This window comes from Pseudorca crassidens, chromosome 15 (genome assembly GCF_039906515.1).
Source record: "Pseudorca crassidens isolate mPseCra1 chromosome 15, mPseCra1.hap1, whole genome shotgun sequence".
NCBI lineage: Eukaryota > Metazoa > Chordata > Mammalia > Artiodactyla > Delphinidae > Pseudorca > Pseudorca crassidens.
This window is the reverse complement of record NC_090310.1, coordinates 84,945,419-84,954,969: the sequence shown is the minus strand read 5'-3', so window position 1 is coordinate 84,954,969 and position 9,551 is coordinate 84,945,419. Positions and strand designations below refer to the sequence as shown.

General features: G+C 47.9%; 1 protein-coding gene and 1 long non-coding RNA gene across 4 annotated transcripts in view; one reads left to right on the top strand and one right to left on the bottom strand.

The window, feature by feature from the left end:
• Positions 1-9,549, top strand: part of LOC137208123 (uncharacterized) — a 33,952-nt gene extending 24,403 nt beyond the window's left edge. Inside the window, exons 2-3 of the long non-coding RNA XR_010935476.1 lie at positions 6,795-6,868; positions 8,032-9,549. This is a non-coding gene — a long non-coding RNA (uncharacterized lncRNA). The remainder of the gene's footprint in view (positions 1-6,794; positions 6,869-8,031) is intronic.
• The window catches only part of LOC137208121 (neuroendocrine secretory protein 55-like), a 60,193-nt gene that overhangs the window by 12,648 nt on the left and 37,994 nt on the right, over positions 1-9,551 (bottom strand). The window lies entirely within an intron of this gene.

Sequence of the window (9,551 nt, the reverse complement as noted above, 5' to 3'; positions counted from 1 at the left end):
TTCTGCATCTTCTCCAACTTCTTCCTCTCCTTCTCCTTCTTCTTCTCCTCGTTTCTTCTCTGCTCCAGTAGCTTCCTCTCGATCTTCCGCCGCTCCTTTTCGGTCAGCAACTTCTCGGAGGACGCCTCTTGCTCTGGCTTCTTGGGGGGCTTCTCGGTGTCCCCTTTCTTCCGCGGTGCGCGCGGCTCGGCCAGCGCTGCAGCCACCGCCGCAGCTTCGGCAGCCACCTCGGCCGCAGCCAACGCTGTCTTCCTCTCGCTCTCCACCGCCCAAGCTTTGATCTTCATGGCCATCTTCAGCATGGTGGCTCGGCCACCTCGGGGTGCCTGGCTCTCGCCTGGCCCGGGCGCCCTGCTTGCCCCCGGCCTCGGGCTGGCCGGACCCCGTGCGCCCCGTGTCGGGGGAATCGGCTGCGATCCCCGCTGCGCTGCCCCGGGGCCGCGGAGCGCGGCTGCCGGGCTTCGTTCGGGCTGCTGGGCTGGCTGCCTAAGAGTTAGCGCCAAAAAAGGGTGAGCAAACGAAAAAGGGGCGAGAACAAACCAAAAAGCACCCAACAACACGAGAAATCAAAAAGCAACAAGAAACGTCAAACAACTCAAAAAAGAAAAGTGCAGAGGCGCGATGGCACGAGGTTGCTGTTACCCTCAGGCGCTCCTTGGTTAGGCTCTTGGGTACGCCAATGGAGAAGAGAAAAGAGAAGAGAGAGAGAATTGGAGAGTGCCCGGGAGGCGCGGGCAGGGCGGCAGTGCTGGGGCGCCCCTGCCCCGTCCCGGCCCCGGTGGCTATTTCCCCGCGCCGGGCGACTCGCACTTCCGCGGGAGGCCACGGTGCCCCCGGACTTACATGTGAGTGAGGTGCACTCACACGCAAGGCAGTGCCTGCCTGCCTGCCTGCCGGCCGCCCGCCGCCGCCCCGCGCTGGGACAGGAGTTCGCTCCAGCCGCGGCGCCGCAGCCCGGAGCCAGAGAGCCTGCGAGCCAGCGAGCAAGCCGCGCCGGGCCGGCCACCTGACGCAGCCCGCTCCGCGGTGCCGACGCGACTGAGTGTCCCCGCCGGAGAGCAGCGCTCCTAAGCAGCCCGATGACGCCCCAGCCTCTTCAGAGGACGGACCCACCGTGGCGGCCCCTATAAACCGAAGGGGAAGCCGAAAAATCGGCCCGCCGGGGACGCGCCCAAACGGGCCGCCGCGCACCCCGGAGGTGCAGGCCGGTGCGGGGGCCACGCGGGAGTGGGCGCGGGGCGCGGGGGACGCGGTGGCGGGGGCCGAGGGGGCGCCCAAGGCGGTGGGCGCCGGACCCCGCCTCCCAGACCTGCCTCCCAATTTTCGGTGAGTGGTGTAGCCCTGGGCGGCGTGCAAAGTGTGCGACGGCGGCGCTTACCCCTGCTGCGCGCCTCCTTACCTCCAGCTTCCCGGTTAGCGCGCGCGGAGACCGCCACCCACCCCTCCCTCCCGGCGGCGCGTGCCCGGCGGCGGGTCGTCCGATGAGAGGTGTTATGTGAGCGCGAAAAACGAGCATCGCAAGAGCAAGCAGGCGCCGGCGACTCGAGAGCCGAGCGGTGGTGGCCGGGGCCGCGAGGTCTGCGCCCCCGGAGTCCTCCTGGGCGGGACAGGTGGCGGGCCAGGGCGTCCCAGTTATACGAGGCCGGGCCGGGGTGCCGCGGGGGGATGCTCTGGAACAGACGGAAAAGTAGTTTATTGAACACGAATTTGTTTGAGAATTGTTTAAAGACTTTCAAGTGTCCCACTCCAAGCCCTGTCCCATATGAGGATGCGGTACAGCGTGGTGGGTGAAGAGCAGTCACACCAAGTTCTCAACGACTCGGCCGCGGCTCACTTTTCCTGGGACCTTGGTTGAGTCTCCTGGTTGAGCCCTGCGCGTGTCTGCTTGGGTACAATTCATTCATTCAGTCAATAAAAGTTTGGTCCGTGCGGCCCACCTTGGGCCCAGGTGAGTCAAGAGTAGCCCAGCCGTCAAGCTAAGACTTGGCAACTGCCTTTGGTGGGTCGCGGCTGCCTGCCGGTCAACCCCAATCCATAAAGTAGTCGTGAACTCTCTCCCGCCTTTAACTTTCTTTCACTTCGAAACAGTAAAACTTTGGATGTTTGGGGGGATAGAAAGAAAGGAAGAGGCAGCCTACTTGTAAATGGAAACACAGCTAACATACCTAGGGGGTGGGGTGATTGTTCGGTTTGGTCAGAGGCCTTGAGTAAACTGTCCAAAGAGTGTTGTTTTCTTTGAAAATAGACACTGTTAACCATTCAACGGGACTGCTGCAATCCCCCGCTTCTCCTCAGTTTGCTCAACTCAAAGTAAGAAAAGTTGTGTCAGATGAAGATGTCCGCTATTACTGTTCTTGGCCCCATCCAGTACACCTCTACCCCCCTTCTACAAGGCCTCACTTTATGGACCTGAAAGACAGCGGAGGGCAATTCAAAGCCAGCAGAGAACACTTGGAATTAAGAACAGGAAGCGAAATCTTCACGCCAGACCCTCATGATCTACATCTGCTACCTCGCCTGACTGCGGGTCTCAGACTCTCTCGAACTCTGCAGAAAAGTTGCTGTGCTTGCCCTTTCCTCCTCACATCCAAGTAAGCCAGGTCTTGATCACACTCTGGATATGGTCTCTCCTTCTTACACAAAAATACACCTTCTTTCGACAAAAACTCAAAGGAACTACCGTTCGTCTAAACAAAAGCCGATAAAAATATTTACCCTATAGACGGGAATGTTCTCCTAAGCAAATTCGACAGTAAGGCTGTTTGCAAAGATCATGACACAATCATTCACCAACTAGATTAGAAACTACCTAAAGACGGGGCCCAAGTTTTATACCTTTACATCTTAAATAAAAACCTGTTGGTTGAATTTGATTCATCAACTGATTGTCATTTTTAAAAATTGGTGAAGACTTATAAGGAGGAGGAATAGGCCAGACATTTTCTGCTCCATTTGTTCCAAAGTATCTTTCCTTCCTGCTTCTAATGTGGCAAAGCGCAAATACATCGTGTTTAAGAGCAAGAAGGAAAATAGTAACCAATACGACCTTGATACTTATGCCAGTAGCTACACGTTACTACAGTGAATATAATGAAGGCTCCTTATTTGGAAATCCCTGAGTTGGGTTACCATCTCCCCCCTTTTAGATAAATATCACACCTGAACTTTGAAAGGAGTGAAGCTGTCCCATGTCATATACTGACATATATTCCAGGCAAGGCACAATCGGGACTACTGTCCTAGAATGAATAAAGCAAGGTCTGGCTTCAGTCATTTCAACTTCTAACCTGGCAGGCCATCCTTGAAAAAAAAAAATTGTGTTAAGTGTAGGTTTCAGCTATATTTTATTATGACCAACCACTGATGGACAAATAAAGCATTTACTTTGTAAATAAATGACAGCAGGTGGAATCATGGGTTTACAGGTAAGCAAAGGCCACTGAGAGCTCTGAAACACAAGCTCGTTTGTGGTCTCTTCAGCTTTCTGTTTTCACCCGACACAAAGTGAAAGATGAGATTTTTACTTAATTGGCGTGGTGAGCCGATACCGTCTACAGTTTTCAGTCTAGCATTTGACCTACCTGGGCCTTAAACATTTTAATAAAAATTAAAAAAAAAAAAGGCTTTCAGGTTTGGAGGCCACCATGCGTGACCTTTTCATATGAATTAGTAATTTATTTTAATAGGTTGTTACCATTTTAAGCGCCTGGTTTATGCTTTGCGAGTGAGCAATCCATTAGCATAATTCTTGGAACAGTCCAGACTCTAGAGTTTTCCAGTGGAAGGGGCCTCTTTTTTGGCTCAGGGAGAGATGGAAGTTGTGGAAATTTTAAGCTCCAGAGAGGGGCAAAGGGCCAGAATGTCCTGGGCGTAAAGTGCCTGGCTCAGGTGACTTGCTTCATGCCAAAGCCGGCAAGTTGGGATAATAACACAACCGTAACCGAAAGCACTAGGTCACCGCACGATACAACTTGGTAAAACAGATGGGCGTCCCACCGCTATACACAGGGCCGGCCTAGCCAAAGCTCTTTCCAGCAATACAGATTTTACAACAATGGGTGCATTCGCATGTCATGCCGGGGTCTGAATTTTGTGGTCTTGTAAGCTTCGTATTTATGGGTGGATGTGTTCCCTGGCTCTTTTGCACCTTCCTGTCTGAGAAAGAATGCCTCCTCTGCTCTTAAAAGAAACAGACTCGCTATAGCTTAGTATCTTGAAAACATTTTTACACTTAATGATGTAATTCAGTTTTTGGACAAGGGTGTTCTTTTTGGCCTTTCATTAGATGGGGTCACTGTAAGATCCCAGAGAAAACAGAATTATAATATTATTTTAATAGCCTAGGGAACAATAAATAGGTTTCCACTGAAACAGAAACCTTAGCTGTAAGGTTTTAATAATAGCGCTTAGCACTTCAATGGTGCTTTCTGTCTTTAAAGCACATTTCGCACTTTATTTAACTGGAATTACTGAAATTGTTGCAAATGAATGTGACTTGAAGCCTGCACGATACCGATGAGGAAGCAGGTATTGTAAAAAGCGTTTTCCTAGTTCCAGTTAATCCCCCGTGAGAAGGTTCTATTACTTAAGACCATAAAGTTCTTAAAAATCTAATGTTGTGATTACCTAGGGCATTTTTTTTTCCCTTGTCATATTCACTAGTTAATAATGGCAACCACAAAGTAATCCAAAACTGGCATTCAGAACTAAACATGGTGCTCAAGTTAGTAAAACTTCATTTCAAAAGCCCTGACATTAAGGGACTAACTAACTACAAGGCCATATGAAATCTCCCGATTTAATTTCTATCAACTAATTTTAAAAATAATTTGTTTTTAATTTAGAACATACTCGAATCCAAACAAAATATAGGGGCACATTGGCCAACGTGTTTGGACCCAATGGCTTTGAGATACCAATCAAACGTCTACTTAAAACCACAGTTCACAAAACGAGGGCAGTTGGGACTTCTGTGCCTTTATGGATCTTCCTTGACTTTGATGTGTGGACACCATCGAAGAGAGAAACTTCCTGGTCTCCATGGATGCCCAGTTCCCAGGACGATTAGTGCCCTTCTCACAACATCCCCAGGAGCCCCAGAGTGAGTGGGAGTGGACTTTTACCAAAGCCAGCATCTACCTTAAAAGGGGAAACGATAAAGTAGAGACGACGTGCATTACAATGTTCCTTTTAAAAACTTAAACCTAAATAATATGATACATATGGTAGCCCTGAAAAGATTCTAGATGGATAACTTGGATTAGGGGCTTACTGACATCAACCACAGACCGATGGACCCGCTTACTGGAGATCTTGGGGCGGGGACAAAAAGATGTAAATTTGTTACCACTCTATAGCAGGAAAGTTAATTTTCCTAAACTAAGATACCTTTAGCCTCCCTTGGGGGCGGGATTTCACGAGGACTAAGGTGATGGGAAAGCCTGTTGCTTAGAACTTTTAATTTGGCCTTGAGGATGGGAACTCATCCAGGATGGGGAATAATGCAGGGAGGACTAGTTAAAAACAGGTGCAGGTCAGCTAACTTTTGTTTTTATTTACAAGATGCCTTATTTAAATGACATTTTGATCCAACATCTTACTTAACAAGTACCAACAGGAAAAAAAAAAAAAAAAAGCAAGTTGGCGCGATCAAGAGAGTCTCAAAGTCCTAAGAAGATCTCTGTAGATAAAAGAAGCTCTTTAATTGCTCTGATTTTAAAGATTTTCCTGTTTTTTTTCCTTTTCTTTTCATTGCATTCAATTCTTCAAACTTAGCCCCATACGATTAAGAGTTCAGAGCGTTAAACACTCTGGATGAATCAGGTAATACATTTCCTTTCATTAAATGCTGCTTTGTGTATACATATATACGTAGGAAACAACTGCTAAATACAACTTTTCCATCTTGGGGTTTTACTTTATTTACCTACCAGCCAAGCATGGGTGGCCGTTTTCAAACAGGCTTGCACTTAGTTACTAGCCTCAGTTTGGGACAAGTGAGATTCTGACAGGGCTGTAGGTGTCACCTGCCCTCGTAGCTGAACCCTCCTCTCTAAACCCACTTCCGCCTGCTGTTGGTAAACCCGGAATTAAGCAATTAATGGGACATAATTAGTCACACGTTTAATTTATCTAAAAATGTAGGTACCTTTTCATCTGTGTTTACCCACACACGTTGAAATTGAAAAACGTGTGATTATAGTTTAGCTCCTCCTCTTTCCCCGGGTCTTTATTTTGAGGGGGCACAAATGCTTGGCTCCCAGAGGATGGAGGGCAGCCTCCTCCTTTGCACGTGGCTCCCAGCCAGAGGCTGTGCCCGCCACTCCCTCCCTCACTCAGCACTTTATGGAGGGCTTGGCAGCCCGCACGGCCCCCTCCCCGACCAGTCAGGAGCCCACTCGACTCAGCGGAGCCCAGAGGGCACTGTGGCTTCCTAAGGTCTTTGCCGACCTCTGGAAGTTAGGAGGAGGAGAAGACTATCCAGCCAAAGCATCAGGCATTTGCAATCAGTCTGGGGATCAGATGAAAAGGAGATGTTTTTATGAGCTACAGACCTCAGCTTTACCCACACCCACGTCCCGGGGTCTCTGCCCGCCGCCCAGAAAGGGGAAAGAGGCCTCTGCCCGCTTTCTCCAACATTCCTGTCTCTCAGTCGCTTAAGTCTCTACTACCTTCTCAGATTACGGCTCCTTTTGTGCTAATTACACTGAAAAAATTGAAAGAATGTCGCTGACTTTACAAAGAACACAAAGCAAGGCTTGCTTTAAAAACTAAATATAGCCAATTTCTTTCAGAAGGCAGACAACTCAGCTTTCAAACGATTTGTACTATGTGGATGAACTGCAGATGGACAGCTACGAAGACCCAGGTAACAGAAGGGAGGATAGGTCTAACATGTGTGTTGCTCCGGGGGGCCATTTACATCAAATCCCAAATCTGGTTAATGATCAACTTTCCCCATCCCACCCACCAGCACTTCATTGTAAATTAAGACTTGCCACAGGGACTTCCCTGGTGGCCCAGTGGTTAGGGCTCCGCGCTTCCACTGCAGGGGGCGAGGGTTCGATCCCTGGTTGGGGAACTAAGATCCCACATGCTGTTCGGTGTGGCCAAAACTTAAAAAAAGACAAGACAATATTTGTCAAGGATGGCAGACTAATATAAGCTTACCATGAAAAAGGAAAGGGATGGAATGCCCATGTGTAGAAAGCTATGTATTACACAGGTAAAAATATAAATGAAAGGAAAAGAAAGTCTAACTTCTCACTCTGGGAGGCTGTGGCTGCCAGAGAATGAGAGGATGCTGTTTCTGCAGCTCCTGTTCGCCATTATATAAGAAATGGTCTTTTAAAAGGAGAACTGGGAAGTGTCTGTTACTGGCCAAGAAAACTATGGATGACACCCCCGCCCTCCCTCTATGAAATCCTCTAAGGGTTAATAGGTGAACAGTAGCAGCTTGGAATGATTTATTTTTCTAAGGAACATTAAATACTGAATTGCTCATGCTGAAATAATGCCACAGCTGTGACCCTTAGGGCTGAATTTTGGACACGGGCACAAGTGACAGGTGTGCTCGATGTATGCCCAGCTTGGCTGAAGCGATGCCTAACTCAAGTCACCCCCCCGCTCACCCCACCCCCCCGATTAATTGGTGGGGACTCTGGAGCCAGCCAGGAAAGGGCCTTTTGCCACGGAAGACCATGTGTGCTCAGCCGTCAACAAAAATGCCAGCCTTTGAGGGGGATGGAGGCCCTGCTCCCTGAATAGAAAACAAGAAAATCAAGACAGACCTCAGAAGACAGGGGAAAGAGGAAGTGGGAGCCGAGAGGTCTGATCAAGATCAGACCCTTCTAGGTTTTAAAGCAAACAGATCTGTCCTATAATTGGCTCTTGAAGGATTTTAGCAAACGAAGCAAGCCCAGGATTCTAGGAAATGTGTCACCAAAATTGGTATTATTAGAGGAAGTGGCACAAAGCTAGAAATACAGAGTCTAATCTGTAACATACTAATTACACCTATTTTTATCCCAGGGTTGCAGTGACCTAACGCCAAGAAATGAAAACTCTAGAAAACTAGCCCTTCACGTATACAAGACATGAACACCCTGAGGGCAGGGGCCACAGGGCAAAGGTTTCACTGAGTCCTTTAATCTGACCTGCGGTTAGAAATCAGCAGTCACGAAGGTAGCCAACTTTCGAGGGAACTTGGCAACAGTGGAGGAGGGCCCGTGAGGCTCCAGCCCAAACCTTGGGAGCTCCGGTATGAAGTCAGCATGCTGGTAAGAGGACGACTCTGGAATGTCAAAGTCCGGCCTGAGCAAAATGCCTACGGGGTGTCCTGGTCTGCAGAGGGCAGAAAGAAAGCTCTGCTGAGCCGAAAAGGAGCCTAGATGAAAAAGCTTTCGTTGGTCCATCCCACCAGCCACACAAAGGCCCTGGGTCCCTATCCTCCAGCAAGATGATGCCAGATGGCTGACGGACAGAGAACCACCTCCAAAAGTGGACAAATCTCCCACTTTGGGGACTGGTTCCAATAAGGGTGCTTCTCACTGTGATGGTTGAAGGCATCAACCAGCTTAAAGCAGCATTAGGTTTTTTGCTTCCTTATCCTGAAAAGACAAATCTCTGCCTTCTGAGTACCAGGATATTTTCGTAATTGTACTCTCCGCTTCAAAAAGCCTAGCTGTGAAAGAATCTTTCAAAGGAAGTTGATATAAAACTTAGTTGGGACCCAAAGACATCTAATCTGCAAGTTAAATGGATATTCCATGCATTCATAACCATTCAAAGCATCCTAATGTCTAGAGAAACCTAACTGGCCCCATCCTATCATGATGTTATTATTAACCCGGGCCTCAGGGGGGCGCCCTAGAGCAGGGGAACTTAAAGTCATTCTCAGCCTTAAAAGTGAATTTCTTAAACGGTTTTCTATTAGTTAAATCAGTAATTAGTCTAAATACATCATTTCAGTAATCTGCCATGAGTCAGTTGAATGCAAAATGGGGGGAAAAACTGTGGGCTAACTAGGGTGATCCCCAAGGACACAATGTTTTAATCTTAGATATAAAATAACTTTATATTTCATTTGCCTTGCACATTCTTGAATGTGTTAAATAGATGTGTATTCCTCAACCTGGCATAACTACATATCCTCTAGATTTACTGAGCGTACAGAAGGCAGACAGGGCAACTTTGTGGAAAAAAAAAAAAAAGAAGAAGAAAGAAGAAAACTAAAGAATAGAACTCTACAACAAAAATGTAGTTTCTAAAATGGATGCCAAAGTAGAAAAGATATTGAGAGAAAAATATATGTGTATTTCAGCAAAACTACAAACACACCAAAACAGGTACCAGCAGCATGAAAACCCCAGGGGAACAAACCCAAAAAATCACTCTAATTTATAGTAACTGAACCCTTGGCTTTACCTTCCTCCCAACACCTGATAATTCTGTGAAATCACCCAGCTGTCACTCTTTTCCTTTTAGAAACATGACACTGATTTGTCTTTATTAGAATTCAGAGGTCTGCTTGATGGGGCCCCTAACAAATG